This window comes from Schistocerca gregaria, chromosome 9 (assembly GCF_023897955.1).
Source record: "Schistocerca gregaria isolate iqSchGreg1 chromosome 9, iqSchGreg1.2, whole genome shotgun sequence".
In the NCBI taxonomy this organism is placed as follows: domain Eukaryota; kingdom Metazoa; phylum Arthropoda; class Insecta; order Orthoptera; family Acrididae; genus Schistocerca; species Schistocerca gregaria.
The window spans coordinates 247,671,319-247,690,100 of record NC_064928.1 but is presented as its reverse complement, the minus strand read 5'-3'; the positions used below and the strand labels follow the sequence as shown (position 1 = coordinate 247,690,100).

Sequence of the window (18,782 nt, the reverse complement as noted above, 5' to 3'; positions counted from 1 at the left end):
GACGCCACCAAACTATGTTTATAGTCAGCATTTTTTTTTTTACAGATTAAAATTACTGACGCATTGTTTTTACATAATAGGCACTTCACACCAATATAAATATGCCCAAAGAGGTAGTGTTGTCGTTAAAAATGGGAAAACTGGAGAGACTGCAAATTTTTTCTAACAACATGTTTAATTTTTAACTTACAATTCATATGTCGGACGTTTTCGATTAACTGCGATCAATAAGCAAAGGATCCAGAAAAGAAGTGAAGCAAACGATTTTGTGTTAACCTTGTATTGTGTGTACTCATTTGTTGCTTATACTTATAGTTTATAAAAAATGCCAAAAGTCTACTGTCTTAGAGAATTCGTTTTATACAAGGTTCCGATCCAGGTACGGCAGGGGAAAGAAGAGAACCAACGAAGAAATACTTTTGCCAGAGAGCAAAAAAGGCGAATATGTTCCTGTTGAAAAGACACTCTCAATCTTCATTCTGGTTTCCTCACCAAAATGTTTGGCATCTACATCTACATTTATACTCCGCAAGTCACCCAACGGTATGTGACGGAGGGCACTTTACGCGCCACTGTCATTACCTCCATTTTCTGTTCCAGTTGCGGGAAGAACGACTGCCGGAAAGCCTCCGTGCGCGCTCGAATCTCTCTAATTTTACATTCCCCTCGGGAGGTATAAGTAGTGGGAAGCAATATATTCGGGACCTCATCCAGAAACGCACCCTCTCGAAACCTGGCGTGCAAGCTACACCGCGATGCAGAGCGTCTCTCTTGCAGAGTCTGCCCCTTGAGTTTGCTGAACATCTCCATAATGCTATCACGGTTACCAAATAACCCTGTGACGAAACGCGCCGCTCTTCTTAGGATTTTCTCTATCTTCTCCGTCAACCCGACCTGGTACGGATCCCACACTGATGAGCAATACTCAAGTGTAGGTCGAACGAGTGTTTTGTAAGCCACCTCCTTTGTTGATGGACTACGTTTTCTAAGGACTCTCCCAATGAATCTCAACCTGGTACCCGCCTTACCAACAATTAATTTTATATGATCATTCCACTTCAAATCGTCCCGTACGCATACTCATAGATATTTTACAGAAGTAACTGCTACCATTGTTTGTTCCACTATCATATAATCATACGACAAAGGATCCTTCTTTCCATGTATTCGCAATACATTACATTTGTCTACGTTAAGGGTCAGTTGCCACTCCCTGCACCAAGTGCCTATCCGCTGCAGATCTTCCTGCATTTCGCTACAATTTTCTAATGCTGCAACTTCTCTGTATACTACAGCATCATCCGCGATAAGCCGCATGGAACTTCCGACAGTATCTACTAGGTCATTTATATATTTTGTGAAAAGCAATGGTCCCATAACACTCCCCTAAGGCACGCCAAAGGTTACTTTAACGTCTGTAGACGTCTCTCCATTGAGAAAAACATGCTATGTTCTGTTTGCTAAAAACTCTTCAATCCAGCCACACAGCTGGTCTGATGTTCCGTAGGCTCTTACTTTATCAGGCGACAGTGCGGAACTGTATCGGACGCCTTCCGGAAGTCAAGAAAAATAGCATATACCTGGGAGCCTGTATCTAATATTTTATGGATCTCATGAACAAATAAAGCGAGTTGGGTTTCACACGATCGCTGTTTCCGGAATCCATGTTGATTCCTAAGAATAGATTCTGGGCTTCCAAAAACGACATAATACTCGAGCAAAAAACATTTTCTAAAATTCTACAACAGATCGACGTCACTGATATAGGTCTATAGTTTTGCGCATCTGCTCGACGACCCTTCTTGAAGACTGGAAGACTGGTACTACCTGTGTTCTTTTGCAATAATTTGGAACCTTCCGTTCCTCTAGAGACTTGCGCTACACGGCTGTTAGAAGGGGGGCAAGTTCTTTCGCGTACTGTGTGTAGAAATGAATTGGTATCCCGTCAGGTACAGGCATGCGAACATATTCGCGCTTTTCGTGGCTCGATAGTTGATTTGGGGGAAGGGCTCAAACGACTAGGTCATCGGTCCCACCGGATTACGGTGCAATTGGGAAGGAAGTCTCCGATGCCCTTTCAAGGAAACCATCCCGCCATTGGCCTGAGGCGATTTAGAGAAACTACGGAAAACCTGAGCCAGGATGGCCGGACGCGGGTTTGAACCGTCTTCCTCTCGAATGCGACTCCAGTATGTGCTTTTTTGTGTACTAAAAGAGAGTAGCAGAGAGACAGTAATGGCGGAAGAGAGGGGGTGGCAGAGGAATAGAAAGAGTGAGTAGACAACGATGGTGGGAGAGAAAAAGTGGTTGCCGAAGAGAAAGGAAGACGGCTGAAGACAGTCGCTGTGGGAACCAGATAGATATTTATGGGCAATGCGAGATAATGGGAGTAAATGTGAAAGAGAGGGATGAAGCATTGGATGTAAAAGGGAGAAGAGACAGTGGCAATGAAAAAACATGGGTATGTGGAGGCCTTACACAGGCTATGGTGGGGGGGGGGGGGGGGTCAGGACCCTCCCAGGCTGGCCAACTGTAAAACGTCGATATAGTGGAAACGCGTGGGTACAGCGGAAAAAGTAAGTTGGACCGCAGCCAAGAATTCAGCCCAAGTGAGAGAGGAAGTAATGGTAGTGGGATATACTGTAAATTAATGGAAGAAAAAAAGAGGCAGTGCCGGAAGAGTGATTCATGAAGATATGCAAATATTTTAGTATGTTATTCTGCAAATAAAATTAAAGAAAATAGTTCATATAAACATAGGTCCGGAAATGTTTAGTTATGGAGTTACGGCTAATAAAAGATTTTGCTGAAATTTAGCAACTTCGCTAATATGAAGCCATCGAAAAACTGTACAAGGTTAAAGTAAAGCACAATTTCCATTTATTTTATTGTTATTGAGCTGGTGGATCTAATAAAACATGTCCCAGACGGGTATCTGCAGTAGTTTTCCAGAACATCCAGAGAATCAAAGAGTTAATTTTGTATCATCATCATCATCATTTAAGACTGATTATGCCTTTCAGCGTTCAGTCTGGAGCATAGCGCCCTTATAAAATTCCTCCATGTTCCCCTATTCAGTGATAACATTTGTGCCTCTTCTGATGTTAAACCTATTACTTCAAAATCATTCTTAACCGAATCCAGGTACCTTCTCCTTGGTCTGCCCCGACTCCTCTTACCCTCTACTGCTGAACCCATGTGTCTCTTGGGTAACCTTGCTTCTCCCATGCGTGTAACACGACCCCACCATCTAAGCCTGTTCGCCCTGACTGCTACATCTATAGAGTTCATTCCCAGTTTTTCTTTGATTTCCTCATTGTGGACACCCTCCTTCCATTGTTCCCATCTACTAGTACCTGCAATCATCCTAGCTACTTTCATATCCGTAACCTCAACCTTATTGATAAGGTACCCTGAATCCACCCAGCTTTCGCTCCCATACAACAAAGTTGGTCGAAAGATTGAACAGCGCACAGATAACTTAGTCTTGGTACTGACTTCCTTCTTGCAGAAGAGAGTAGATTGTAGCTGAGCGCCCACTGCATTGGCTTTGCTACACCTTGCTTCCAGTTCTTTCACTATGTTGCCAACCTGTGAGAATATGCATCCTAAGTACTTGAAACCGTCCACCTGTTGTAACTTTGTTCCTCCTATTTGGCACTCAATCCGTTTATATTTCTTTCCCACTGACATTACTTTCGTTTTGGAGATGCTAATCTTCATACCATAGTCCTTACATTTCTGATCTAGCTCTGAAATATTACTTTGCAAACTTTCAATCGAATCTGCCATCATAACTAAGTCATCCGCATATGCAAGACTGCTTATTTTGTGTTCACATATCTTAATCTCACCCATCTAGTCTATTGTTTTCAACATATGATCCATATATAATATGAACAACAGTGGAGACAGGTTGCAGCCTTGTCCTAGCCCTGAAACTACTCTGAACCATGAACTCAATTTACCGTCAACTGTAACTGCTGCCTGACATGTAAAGACCTTTAATTGCTTGCAAAAGTTTGCCTCCTATTCGATAATCTCGTAGAACAGACAATAACTTCCTCCTAGGAAACCTGTCATATGCCTTTTCTAGATCTATAAAGCATAGATACAATTCCCTGTTCCACTCATAACAGTTCTCCATTGTTTGCCGTAAGCTAAAGATCTTGTCCTGACAACCTCTAAGAGGCCTAAACCCACACTGATTTTCATCCAATTGGTCCTCAACTAATACTCGCACTTTCCTTTCAGCGATACTTGAGAAGATTTTACCCACAACGCTGATTAGAGAGATACCTCTGTAGTTGTTACAATCTTTTCTGTTTCCATGTTTAAAGATTGGTGTGATTAGTGCTTTTGTCCAGTCTGATGGAACCTGTCCCGACTCCAAGGTCATTTCAATTATCCTGTGTAGCCATTTAAAACCTGCCATTCCACTGTATTTGATGAGTTCTGACTTAATTTCATCCACCCCAGCTGCTTTATTGCACTGCAATCTATTGACCATTTTCTCCACTTCCTCAAATGTGATCCTATTTCCATCATCATTCCTATCCCATTCTACCTCGAAATCTGAAACATTACTGATAGTATTTTCAACTACATTTAGCAACTCTTCAAAATATTCCCTCCATCTGCCCAAGACATCCACAGGATTCACCAACAGTTTTCCTGACCTGTCTAAAATACTTGTCATTTCCTTCCTACCTCCCTTTCGAAGACTGCTAATTACACTCCAGAATGGTTTTCCAGCAGCTTGACCCATAGTCTCCAACCTGTTTCCAAAGTCTTCCCAAGATTTCTTCTTGGATGCTGCAATTATCTGTTTGGCTTTGTTTCTTTCTTCAACATAACTTTCTCTGTCTACCTGAGCTCTAGTACGTAGCCATTTTTGATAGGCCTTCTTTTTCCTCTTACAGGCTTCCTTGACTGTGTCATTCCACCAAGCTGTTTGCTTCATCCTACTTTTACACACTACTGTTCCAAGACATTCTTTAGCCACTTCAAGTACTGTGTCCTTGTATCTTGTCCATTCCTTTTCCAATGACTGTAACTGACTACATTCAACTAACTGGTACCTTTCTGAGATCGCTGTCATGTACTTGTGCTTCATTTCCTTATTCTGAAGTTTCTCCAGTCTTATCCTCCTACATATGGACATGACCTCTTGCAATTTCGGTCTCACAATCCCAATTTCACTGCAGATTAAATAATGATCGGTATCATCAAAGAATCCCCTGAATACACGTGTGTCCCTCACAGCCTTCCTGAATTCCTGATCTGTTATTATATAGTCAATGACAGATCTGGTTCCCCTGCCTTCTCAAGTATACCGGTGAATGTTCTTATGTTTAAAAAAAGGAGTTTGTGATTACTAAGCCCATACTGACACAGAAATCCAGGAGTTGTTTCCCGTTCCTGTTGGCCTCCATATCCTCTCCAAATTTACCGACAGCCTTTTCATACCCTTCTGTTCGATTTCCAATCCTGGCGTTAAAACCCCCATGAGCAGAACACTGTCCTTGTCCTTTACTCTAACAACTACATCACTGAGTGCCTCATAAAAACTATCCATCTTATCTTGATCTGTCCCTTCACAATGCGAATATACTGACACAATCCTAATTTTCTTGTTAGACACTGTCAAATCTATCCACATCAGTCGTTCGTTTACATACCTTATTGCAACTACGCTGGGTTCCATTTCTTTCCTGATGTAAAGCCCTACACCCCATTGTGCTATTCCTGCTTCGACTCCTGACAGGTAGACCTTGTATTCTCCCACTTCCTCTTCTTTCTCACCCCTTACCCGAATGTCACTAACAGCTAAAACGTCCAGCCCCATCTTACTTGCAGCCTCTGCCAGCTCTACCTTCTTCCCTGAGTAGCCCCCATTGATATTAATAGCTCCCCATCTCATTACCATTTGTTTGCCAAGTCGTATCTTAGGAGTTCCTGGTTTGTCAGTTAGAGGTGGGACTCCGTCCCCTCCAAAGATCCGAGGCATTTTGCTCTGAATGTTGCCAGCATCATATTTAAAGTACCAGGGAAGCAGGTTGCTAGCCTTACTTGCCCCGAGTCCCATTAGGTTTTACCCCTAACGGTTGAGGGACTAACCGGTGGATTTGGTAGTCTTTGCCGTATGAGCACAGAGGTGACCACGACTCAAAATATGTCCGAGATGCCCAGCCTTATTCCAAAGTAACTGGTATCCCGACTGTCGGGACCACTTACTTGGCCACTCATACGTTGCCCGTGGTTCATGAACTAGGACATGACTACAGGAACCCACACCATGCTACTTGAAAGAATTTGTTTTTTAAATTCCAGGCAATTGCACAAAGGTTTCAATAGAAGTTGTGCAGAATTTTATTTTTTAAAAAAATTATGATAATAGCGTTAACTGAAACTGTATGAATGTTTAAGATAATCTGCTTTCATTAATACCACGGCACATATGAATTCATGTTAAACCGAAAAAAACAACAAAGATCAGTGTTAAGGAAGTTGTACGGTGTGCATACAATTTCACAATACATTGACAAATGTTCAAAAATGTCTCCATTGCCGATTAGTATTTAACCAGTCGCACATCTCGCAAGTGAAGGGGAGGATCTCCCGGATGTAAATGATGCACTTTTTGTTTATGGTAAGGATACAGGTTGTTGTACTTCAGTGTAGGCCATACCGTAGACTGTGGAATGCCTAATCGTTGAGAGATACGTCGTGTACTGGTACCCGGGCTAAATTGAACAGCATCCATAATATCATCGTCTGCACGTATCGAGCGCTCGTACTGATTATGAACGCAAGGTAGAGAACCTGACTCCCGTAACATTCGAAATACTCCATTATTAGTTCGTGCATTCGGAATCCTCCGAGCTGGATGACGTATGCGATATTCGTCAACTGCAGCCGTAGCTTTACCATCACATTTTCCATAAATATACCCCATGTCGGCGTACTCTTCTGTCGTAAACTTGAAAGGCATCCCTATTTCATAAATAATGCACAAACTACGAGGGTTGAATGAAAAGAAATGCCTGTACCTTCGTTAATTGGGTTTGAATGGGAATATTTTAATAAATCAAACGCAGAAATAATCCTTAGAATGTGATCATTAATTACCAATATTCACGTTTCCACACAATCACCGGCCAATTGGATACATTTTCTGAACCCGTCACGGAAGAAGTACTCAGATTGTTTCCACGACCACAGTGTCACAGTTATCCCAACGTCTTCGTCGGAAGCACAATGATGTCCCCGCAGATCGTCTTTCATTATCGGGAACAGAATGGAAGTCAGACGGTGCTAAATCTGGACTGTATGGAGGATGCAGTACGGTAGTGAGATTCAGTCTCTCAAGTTCTGCTGTGGTGGAACCCATCTGCTGTGGGTACCTATCGTGCACAGATCTTCCGATAGCCAAGCAAAGGAATAATGTGACCCCCAAGTTCTCGTGAAATGCCAATTGTGCTTGCAATTTCTCTATGAGTGGTACGACGTTGGTCCTGAATCAATCTGTCAACATCCTGCCAACGAAACTCGATGGTTTCTGTCACAGGACTTCCAACTCGTTGTTTATCAGACAGATAAGATGTTCCCTCCTCAACATCTTTAAACCTACTCGCCCAACGACGCACAGTACGCACATCAACACAAACTACTTTCATTCTCTGATGAATCTCCTCTGCTGTCAAGAATTCAATGACTGCACGTTGCTTAAATCGCACTGACCGACCGTCTGCTCAGGGTTCCATACTTTAAACTGTAACAACACAACCGTTCAATGCTAAGGCTTCCTTCCAACTGGTGCTGTAGAGGAGAGGCTACGAAACAAGCCAGTACCTGCCGCATACTAAAGCTGCCAACTGTTGAAAGGTTACGAAGGTGGAGGCATTACTTTTCAGTCAACCCTCGTACAACAGTTAGTATGTGGTTTCACTTAAATACACTGCTATGTACAGAAAACTAACTCGTTTGAAGGTTAGGAAACGACTGAAACAACTCACTAACGGTTGCCGACAATGGCATAAACGTTTTTACACTCTTAATGAAAAGTAAACAAATTTACTTGTATAATAAGCTTTGCTTCTCTGAATGTTCTGGAAAGCTACTGGAAGAACACGTGTGGGACATGTTTTATTAGATTCACCAGATCAATAATAACAAAATAAATGGGAATCGTGCTCTACTTTAACCTCGTACAGTTTTGCGATGGCTTCATATTAGCGAAGTTGCTGAATTTCAGGAAAAATGTTTTATTTGCCGTAATTTCAGGAGCTCTGTTTGTATCAACTTTTTTCTTTAGGTTTACTTGTAGAATAACGTATTAAAATATTTGCTTATCTTCGCGAATCGCCCTGTACAGACAGTGGCACTGAGAGAGAGACACCGAGTACGAAGGCTTAACCACAGAAGATTTAGAATGTTCTGTGTTAAAAGCGCTCGAATATGTTCGTATGACAAAATTTTTGGTGAGCAAAGAAGAAGGAAGTTTAAAGCACCTGGTCCCCAAATTTTCTGCCAGTATCTTTTAATGAGGAATATATTCGCGATCCTTCTGCTACGACAGGAGCATTCTTCCGTTTGTCCCATTATGACTGATTCTGGGACACATTTTGAATCTTAACTTACTCCGCTTGTCGAAGTTTATCTGCACTAGAAGCAAGACAGAAGGTACGGAGATGAAAAAGGATGTACACGGATAAACAAAAAACGTTTTGTTCAAACAACGTTGGTAGTGGAGGAAACAGGTGGTTAAGAACTGGATTTGGAGCATAGCACGGTATGGCTGTGAAACATGGACAACAGTGAAAAATGAAACGAAATCTCTTGAATTCAAGTCGAGGTGCTGGAGATGCCTTTTAAAGAGGGCAGGCAGATCATATCACAATCAAAAAGTCCTGGAAAGAATTTCGCCAAAAAAGGTGATTAGGAGAGGGATACAATAAAGAAGACAGGTATCTAATGGTGACATAACAAGACACAGCCATCTCCTCGTAAATGTGCATTCCTACAAGGAACATTCCAAGGGCAGGCATCCCGAAGAGAATCTTCGCAAGGATTTTTTAGAACAAGCTACACATAATGCCGAAGAGTCTAATTATGCAGACATGAGTAAATTAGCTTCTGTTAGATCCACATGGAAAGCTGCCAACCAGTCGAAACATTGATGAACAAGAAAAGAAGAAGAGGCAAATAGTATAACGTCAACAAGAAGATGGCGTTACGAATATTTCCTACTACCATCTATCCCTTCTCCGTTTTCTCAGCTCAAGAACTTTGGAACAGCCTTATGCTCTACTGCTGATGTGGAACCTCCTTGCTCAACTCCTCTTTAAATTCTGAATATCTCCTGTCGCTTGTTCAATCAGCACCTAATTCCTCATGGGATGTCAGTACAGACGTTGCTCAAACTCAGAGTCAAAAGCTCTCTCAACGCAGTCAAAAGCTCTCTCATCATCCCTGAATGATTCAAAGGGCTCTAAGCACTATGAGACACACAATCTGAGGGCATCAGTCCGCTAGACTTAAAACTACTTGAACCTAACTAACATAAGGACATCATACACATGCATGCGTCCGTAGCAGCAGCGTGGTTTCGGAATGAAGAGCCTGGAACCACTCGGTCACCGCGGCCGGCCATCTCTGAATCCTGGATTGAGTTTTGACTATTCTTTGTTGCATCATTATTGAAACTACGGGATTAGGACCCGTAATTCTTAATCACTGGTCCTTTCTTTAACTGCTTTCACGCCTTGCAATTGTGCTGTAATCGCTTCTGAAATCAGCGCGTAGGTATAGTAGTAGATGTACCTCTTATTTTCCACATTATTGCTTTCCCAGTTTACGGTAAGTTAAGCCCTTTCGGCTAAAGATCGTTATGCTTGATTGCAAACGACGTGAAGTGTTTTATGTCAGAATTAAGTGCCGAGAAGAACGATAAGCAGGCCAGTCTCCTGGCAAAAGCTGTGCTCGCGTATCGCGTGCCAAGTATGAGACACTGCTACGGGCTGCACACGCCGGTGGAACACCCCTCCCTCCCTCCAACCACGCTGAGACGAGATCTCGGCAGATTGGGCTGCTCCGGCTCGTATTCTGCGGTCGGCCCGCTTTTCGCCTCCGAGGAAAAACCTCGAGAGCTGCGCCAACTTTTCTTTAGTCGGGTCGTAACTGCCAGAAACTTGCGGCAGTTCCCAAAGAAACAAGGTCCCCGGGGCAGGCCGCAGTAGCTCCCCGAGGAATTCGCACGAGATGGTTTGTTGTTCCCTCCATCGGCACAGCGTCCGATACCCAAAGCGCCGGAGCCACTGCAGGTGTCCCCTTTCTTCCGCGGAACACTCAGTTTCGGCAGTCGTGTAGCGGCAATACTATGAAGGCCACAAGCGTACCTGTGACTAACAGTATATGCGGGGGACAGGAACGTTCTTCCCAAGGCAGCAGACGCGCTCGGCAACGTACAATGCAGAGTTAGTTCTGTTGGAAGGAAGAAGAGCACAAAGACTACTTTACTGTTTCAGTGTTTAAAGTATCAGTTAGATGCGATAGCAGGCACCGAACGAGACGGGATGCTAGGATCGTACCGAGACATGATGAAAGTGTAGAACATAGGCTCGTGGAACTCAAATGAGGAGTGCAAGAAAGACGACGTAGCCTGGTTGTGTGGATTTCAGCAAGTAGTACTGGAACACTGACTCACGTACGTATCACGAGATTACGAAGACGAACATTAGAGCGCGCTCAGAGGCTTGTATGCATCCGTTCCAATTACATTTAGGCAGCTACAATATTGCCGTCCCTACGCTGTTCGGAAGTACCATGCAAAATTCCTTCGGAGGTCACGCATGTTCGTAGGAAAACGCACTGCGGCAACTGCAGCCGTTACGAAATAGATGTATTCACTGTTCCGAAAATGGACTCGGTCGGCTGTACAATGGAATGACGAAAATGAAAATTTGCGCCGACCGGGAATCGAACCCAGGTTTCGTGCTTATCTCGAGCAGTCGCCTTACCATTAGGCTAGCCGAGCATGGTTCTCGGCCAGACCCCAACTTCCGTATGCCGTCAATCGTGTCTCTACGACCTGCACTCGTGGATCCAGTATGTATGTTCTGGTACATGGGAGGCATTTCAACTGGAGGTAGCTTGTCCGATGGCGGCGAATATGGAAAGTGGAAGTTTGGGTCTGGCCGTGAACCGTGCTCGGATAGCCCAATGGTAAGGCGACTGCTCGAGATAAGCACAAAACCTGGGTTCGATTCCCGGTCGGCACAAATGTTGTCATTCAATCATTCAGCTGATGGTCTGCACATTCACAACTGGTTTAACGGACCACTTTATTGACGATCATATTGTACCCTAATCTTCTCGGGTAACCTTTCCAGCTACTGTTCCCAGTTCTATGGTGTTGTAAACAAGCACTTTCTGCGAGGACAGTCCAGGAAAACTGAGCGAAATTAGGCATTCTGTTGGGAAGTTTATCCATTTGTATTGCGTTATCACTGTATCAATGCACTGAAATGTATTACTTTTCTCCCTTTCCTGGTATCGTATTTCATAATCGCTGATTTGTTCATTGAGCTACATCAGTTTTTGTTGCTAAAACTGCTTGCTCACAAAACTATTCTACGTTTACGTAGTTTTTCTCTATAAGTAGATATACTTCCTCGAGGAGTTGCATCTACTACGTTGCGCAACTCCTAGTTTAAGGAGCTTTTGCTGGAGTGCGGAACATTGCGACCGTGTATCTTTTCCAAGCTGTTTTGTAGAACATTCGAGAGAATTGTAGATCATTCGTTAACATTCTAGAATATGCCTGGAAGCTGGGTAACATTGTAGGTGAAACACTATTTGTAAATAGATTGCTGCTTAAGATACAGGGGACGTCTGGTTAAAAGTACGATGCGATGCTGACCACCTCACTCACGTCTCCACAACCACTGTAAGTGTGCGGCAAGGGAACTAAAGGTAGCAACGGACACAACATAACCAGTGTGTGTGTGTGTGTGTGTGTGTGTGTGTGTGTGTGTGTGTGTGTGTGTGTGTGTGTTGCTTACGGGCGCTCAACGCCGAGGTTATCAGCGCCCTTAGAAACATTAAACGAATGGACACAAAATGTGGTAATACGCGTAAATACAGTGAGAAAAGACCAAAGATGCTATACAAGAGACTCAAACACAAGTACAACGAGACAGGAGCTACAAGGAAGGCGCAGGAAAAGTCACTGGCCGCCCACTTACGCAAATATGGGCTAGCCAGTCACCCTGTGAACCAATTAAAACCTTCGCCCTAAAATCTTGGTAAAAACTTTGGACAATTCACGAAACTTTAAAACTCTAACCACATTCGTTTGATTATTACCTAAAGCAGATTGCAGCTCCGTCGGCAAATCTGTCGAGGCCCGCTGGTCGGAAAATGAAAGGCAGTAAAACCAAAGTTATTGGCGATGGGTTTTGTTGGAGGAATCGTCAACTTCACCCACAAACATTTTTTTGTATACATGTGACGTTTCTTCAACTCATGTTTTGTGTGGTACATACCCTCAGGTCGCAAAAGTCATGGGATACTGCCTGACATCGTGTCGGACCTCCTTTTACCCGGCATAGTGCTCAACTGGACGTGGCATGGAATCAACAAGTCGTTGGAAGTCTTCTGCAGTAGTAGTGGTCCAAGCTGTCTCTATAGCCGTCCTTAACTGCGAAAGTGTTTCCAGTGCAGGATTTTGTGTACGAAATGACATCTCGACTACGTCCTCTAATGTTCGATGGGAAACGTGTCGAGTGACCCGGGTGGCCAAATCATTCACTCGAATTGTACAGAATGGTGTTGTAACCGATCGCGAAGAACTATGGCCCGTTTACATGGCGCAATCCCATCCACAATAATTCCATCATGAAGTCTATGAGTCGCTGCAAATGGCTCACGAGTAGCCGAACATAAGCATTGGAAAGTCACGGATCAGTTCAGTTGCACAAGAGGACTCCCTCCACTGCATGTAAATACAGCCGATACCTTTCTGGAGCCAAACCAGCTTGCACAGTGCCTTGTTGACAACTTGCGTCCGTGGCTTCGTGGGGGTCTACCATCAGCTCTTACCAACTGAAATCGGGCCTCATCTGAACAGGCTACGGTTAACCAGTTGTCTGTGGTCCAACCGATACGGTCTCGAGCCCAGTAGAGGCGCTGCAGGCGATGTCGTGCTGTTAGGGAAGGCACTCGTGTCGGCCGTCTGTGGTCAGATGCCACAAACCCCACATTTCGCCACACTGTCCTAGCACATATGTCGCACACTGATTTCCGCGGTTATTTCACGTAATGTTGCCAGTCTGTTAGCACTTATTGTCCGTGGTGAGAGGTAATGCCTCAGATGTGCTATTCTCAGCACACTATTGACACTGTGGATCTCGGAATATTGAACTTCCTAACGATTTCCAAAACGGAATGTCCCGTGCGTCTAGCCTAACTACTTCAGAGTCTTAACCCCCGGTGTGCGGCCATAATCAGGTCCGAAACCTTTTCGCACGAATCACCTCACTACAAGCGACAGTTCCGCCACTGCACTGTCCTTTAAATAAAATATGGCGTTTCAGTCTTCGATCGCTATTCTTTATTTTGAATTACCGGTTTCGGGCTAGCTGCCCATCTTCAGATCATATATTGTAGTTACAGAGTAACAAGTTACTACAATATATGATCTGAAGATGGGCAGCTAGCCCGAAACCGGTAATTGAAAACAAAGAATAGCGATCGAAGACTGAAACGTCATATTTCATTTAAAGAACGATCGCGGAATTCCCATTGAGACAATCATGTCTAGTTATAGTTTCTAGATATTGGTGTCGATAAATAAAGTTTTCATTCGTGTCAGGATGTGAGATCGACGTTTTTCGCGAAGACAAGCTGGTATAAAATATTCTCTGTTTTCTTGATGTGTCACGTCTGTTTTACACTCTCAGGAGTCTCTATACGTCACATAATTTGTGTACACATAAGAAACTCGCAGGTAAAATCGTTATGTAGTCTGGTATATCAAGCACAAATACTTTTTACGACGAAAATAATGAGAGGTAAATTTGTCAGTCTGACCTTTTTTCTGCTTCTAGACTCAGCCGTCGCTGCAGATGCATATGTGGCTTCTGCTATCCATTACCTGCAAGAAATGCAGAAGGGTCATTTACTGCGTGGTAGAGTAGGAGTAACAACACAATAAACAACGTTCTATGTATACTAGGCATAACAACGTGAAGCACTGATGAGTCTGTCACGGCCAAGGACTCGTAAAAATTGAAATATGAATTTACATTACGTGGCACAGAATCTGTCACACGATAAAAGTCGAGTTGTCAAATCTGAAATGGGACTGCAGATCTCCACATGTCATTTACAGTATTGTAAACACAACTACTGCTTACCGTTGTGTCTGTACAGAGTATTAAGCACCGACGAGTTTGACCTCTTCCTTCGCGCATATTAGCTAGTGTCAGTTTCGCAGCGCTATCTTCGGGCGCGACGGCATGACGCATAGAGGAGCCGGGTGCTCCCTACACTCCCCAGTCCCATGTAGCAACTTCCTGTGGAAAACTGCACAACTGTGAAACTGATAGGCACCTCTCATAAAAATGGTCAACAACGAGGTCACGTGACAAAGACATACTTCCCGTGTGCAGTAATTGTTATAGGTGCTCAGTACTGTGACAATTTGATATCACACACAAACAAAAATTTTAATATTTATGTCTTACTACGAGTGGTATCTGTAATGTAGCTTCGATTTTCTTAACAGTCCACGTATTGCAGATTTTGTGCCTGAATTATGCGATGTTGTTGACATTTCTGAGGTAGTTACTTACAGCCTTTAAAAATTTATGATTATAAATTTTATGGCGATCAAATCCTCTGACTTACAAGATGAGGCCACGACGTTTGGAACGCGGATTTACTACAAACTTCGTACACTCGTAGTACTCCATGAGGACAACAAAACGTGTAAGGAGTATGGCGTGCTTCTCAAGCGTTACTGAGAAAATCGCAAGATAATTTCGGTCCTCACATATATACCTGTGCGTGGCCATTTTGACCACGAAGCGGCTGCAGCTGATTGGTGCCGGCACTGTAGCTCAGCGTATAGCTACCCCTGATGATGATAAGACTGAGCGAACGAATCATCAAACAAACTGATCGGCTGTCATCGGACGTCCGCCCTGAACAAATTCAGCGAACAATATGGAACTTTTAGTGGTTGGCGTTCAAGCCTCTGGATCGGACCGAGTTCCGTTCGTCAGTTTTTTTATTTTCAACACAGTCCTTTTCTTTATTATTTATATTACAATTGATATAATGGGGAAAATACGTGCAATCGGATGAACTTTTATTAAATTTACAATGTTATTTGGCAGTCTACTAATTTTTATTATCACAAATAATATAATATTCGTAACTATCGACTAGCAAACGACCAAACGCATAAATTGATACTGAAAATGTATGCTTGTCCGTGATTTGGAAAATCTCTTATACCTGGAAGGAGCCCAAAACGACTTGCTACCTCCAAGTTTTGAGCGGCACAGACGGCTTTCGAAAGAATATTGCTGCACGGTGTGCGATCCTTACCAGGTGGGATTGACGGAGCACATCGAAAGGGTGCAAAAAAGGGCAGCTCGTTTTGTATTATCACGTTATAGGGGAGAGAGTGTGGCAGATATGATACACGAGTTGGGATGGAAGTCATTACAGCATAGACGTTTTTTGTCGCGGCGAGACCTTTTTACGATATTTCAGTCACCAACTTTCTCTTCCGAATGCGAAAATATTTTGTTGAGCCCAACCTACATAGGTAGGAATGATCATCAAAATAAAATAAGAGAAATCAGAGCTCGAACAGAAAGGTTTAGGTGTTCGTTTTTCCCGCTCGCTGTTCGGGAGTGGAATAGTAGAGAGATAGTATGATTGTGGTTCGATGAACCCTCTGCCAAGCACTTAAATGTGAATTGCAGAGTAGTCATGTAGATGTAGATGTAATCGTCGCTTTCGACATTACGACTTGCAGGTTGATATTTTTCGTAAAAACATGGAAAACATTAGGTTCAACGGCACCAGCTGCATTGAATAAATGCTGTGTTTCCGCATGCGCAACGTCTTTGGACGTTTTCCGTGCAAAAACAAACCTCGTTAACATTTTCAAAAACCTCTCTTTCAGACGATAGTTTGGAAGCAACCATGCATAACGCAGTATTTCCTTAAAAATCGGCGCTGATAATTTATTATGCAGTTGTTGTTGTTGTTGCTGTGGTCTTTAGCCCAGAGACTGGTTTGAAGCAGCTCTCCATGCTACTCTATCCTGTGCAAGCTTCTTCATCTCCCAGTACTTACTGCAGCCTACATCCTTCTGAATCTGTTTAGTGTATTCATCTATTGGTCTCCCTCTACGATTTTTACTCTTCACGCTGCCCTCCAATACTAAATTGGTGATCCCTTGATGCCTCAGAACATGTCCTACCAACCGATCCCTTGCTCTAGTCAAGTTGAGCCACGAACTCCTCTTCTCTCCAATCCTATTCAATACCTACTCATTAGTTATGCGATCTACCCATCTAATCTTCAGCATTCTTCTGTAGCACCACATTTCGAAAGCTTCTATTCTCTTCTTGTCCACACTAGTTATCGTCCACGTTTCACTTCCATGCAAGGCTACACTCCATACAAATACTTTCAGAAACGACTTCATGACACTCTATACTCTATGTTAACAAATTTTTCTTCAGAAACGCTTTCCTTTCCATTGCCAGTCTACATTTTATATCCTCTCTACTTAGACCATCATCAGTTATTTTGCTCCCCAAATAGCTAAACTCCTTTACTACTTTGTGTGTTTCATTTCCTAATCTAATTCCCTCAGTATCACCCAAGTTAATTCGACTACATTCCATTATGCTCGTTTTGCGTTTGTTAATGTTCATCTTATATCCTTCCTTCAAGACACTGTCCATTCTTTTCAACTGATCTTCCAAGTCCTTTGCTGTCTCTGACAGAATTACAATGTCATCGGCGAACCTCAAAGTTTTTACTTCTTCTGCATGGATCTTAATACCTACTCTGAATTTCTCTTTTGTTTCCTTTACTTCTTGCTCAATATACAAATTGAATAGCATCGGGGAGAGGCTACAACCCTGTCTCATTCCCTTCCCAACCACTGCATCCCTTTCATGACCCTCGACTCTTATAACTGCTATCTGGTCTCTGTACGAATTGTAAATAGCCTTTCGCTCCCTGTATTTTACCCCTGCCACCTTCAGAATTTGAAAGAGAGTATTCCAGCCAACATTGTCATACCTTTCTCTAAGTCTACAAATGCGAGAAATGCAGGTTTGCCGATTATGCAGTATCGAATGTATTTTAATAGCATCTTTCGAGAAGGAATTTCTCGTTCTCTTTTGATTAAATACGAAGAGTTTGGAAGACGGACAAGCATACGTTTTCAGTATCGCTTTATGCGTTTGGTCGTTTAGTAGTCGATAATTATGAATATTATTTTATTTGTGATAATAAAAATTAGTAGGCTGCCAAATAACGTTGTAAATTTAATAAAAGTTCATCCGATTACACATATTTTTCCATTATATCAACTGTAATATAAATAATAAAGGAAATGACTGTGTTGAAAATAAAAAAAAGTGACGAACGGATCTCGATCCAGCGGTCCAGTGGCTTGAACGCCAACCACTTAAAAAAAATTGTTCCATATTGTTCGCTGAATTTGTTCAGGGCGGACATCCGATGACAGCCGTTCGGTTTGTTCGATGATGCGTTCGCTCAGTTCTTTTATTAGAAAGGGAAAGCTCACGCTCTGACCGAACACGCTGAGCTACCGTTCGTCGTCACTCGCCTGCAGCCGCCTCATGGTCAAAATGGCCACGCACAGTGATATATATATTTGACGACAGAAATTATCTTGCGATTTTCTCAGTATCACTTGAGAAGCAAGCGCTACTTCTTACACATTCTGTTGTCCTCATGGAGTACTACGAGTGTATGAAGTTTGTAGTAAATTCTCGTTCGAAACGTCGTGGCCTGCCCTTGTTAGTTTAGTTGAAACCACTGCAGCACTACAGATGAGAGAGAGAGAGAGAGAGAGAGAGAGAGAGAGAGAGAGAGAGAGAGAGAGAGAGAGAGAGACGGGGAGGGGGGGGGGGACTGAAAGCCAACTTGAGATTGGCCACACTTCTATACAGAAATAAGACAATGTATAAATAAACAGTTGTGCCGTCACATCTAACCCATTTCTCGCGTTAAACATCTCATCTCAGCTGATTGCCTCATCACCAGTGAAGCACTCACGTCACTGGCTACACACAACACAACGTCTGAAAACCTAAGGAAACGAACAACTACCACCGGAAAACGTGACAGGTTTTCGTACGTAAAATCTAAGTAGGCCTTTCAACATGTTATAGTTAAAGACACAAATCTGAAATCGTTAGGACAGATAAAAGTAGCGTTAAGTTCCAATATTTTTGCCTTTTTTCTTGACAGACTGAGGTCACTTTAAGCCCCACCCCTCCTTTTCTTCGTTGTTTCCAGTGCTTCACCTCCTCCCCACGATCTCGTTTTCTTTCTTCAGTCCTTATTGGTCCCACTTTATTACTTTTTCGAACGCCTTCTAAGTTTTGAATTCTATTCTTAAAATAGCTTCTTCCAGTTATTTACGTTTCCTTGTCATCTATCTGAGTTTTTTTGTGTAGTTTACGGCGTGATTTCTTTGAAGTACAGGAGTATTG

At 43.0% G+C, this 18,782-nt stretch overlaps 1 protein-coding gene across 7 annotated transcripts in view; it reads right to left on the bottom strand.

Moving 5' to 3' along the window:
• Positions 1–18,782, bottom strand: part of LOC126292223 (G-protein coupled receptor moody) — a 1,247,805-nt gene that overhangs the window by 184,772 nt on the left and 1,044,251 nt on the right. For 2 of the 7 annotated variants that reach the window (XM_049986091.1, XM_049986093.1), the window contains exon 1: positions 14,095–14,152. The exons of the other annotated variants lie outside the window; for them this stretch is intronic. The gene's annotated coding sequence lies outside the window, so the exon portion shown is untranslated. Of the gene's footprint in view, positions 1–14,094; positions 14,153–18,782 lie in introns of those variants that run through there. 7 annotated transcript variants of the gene reach the window in all.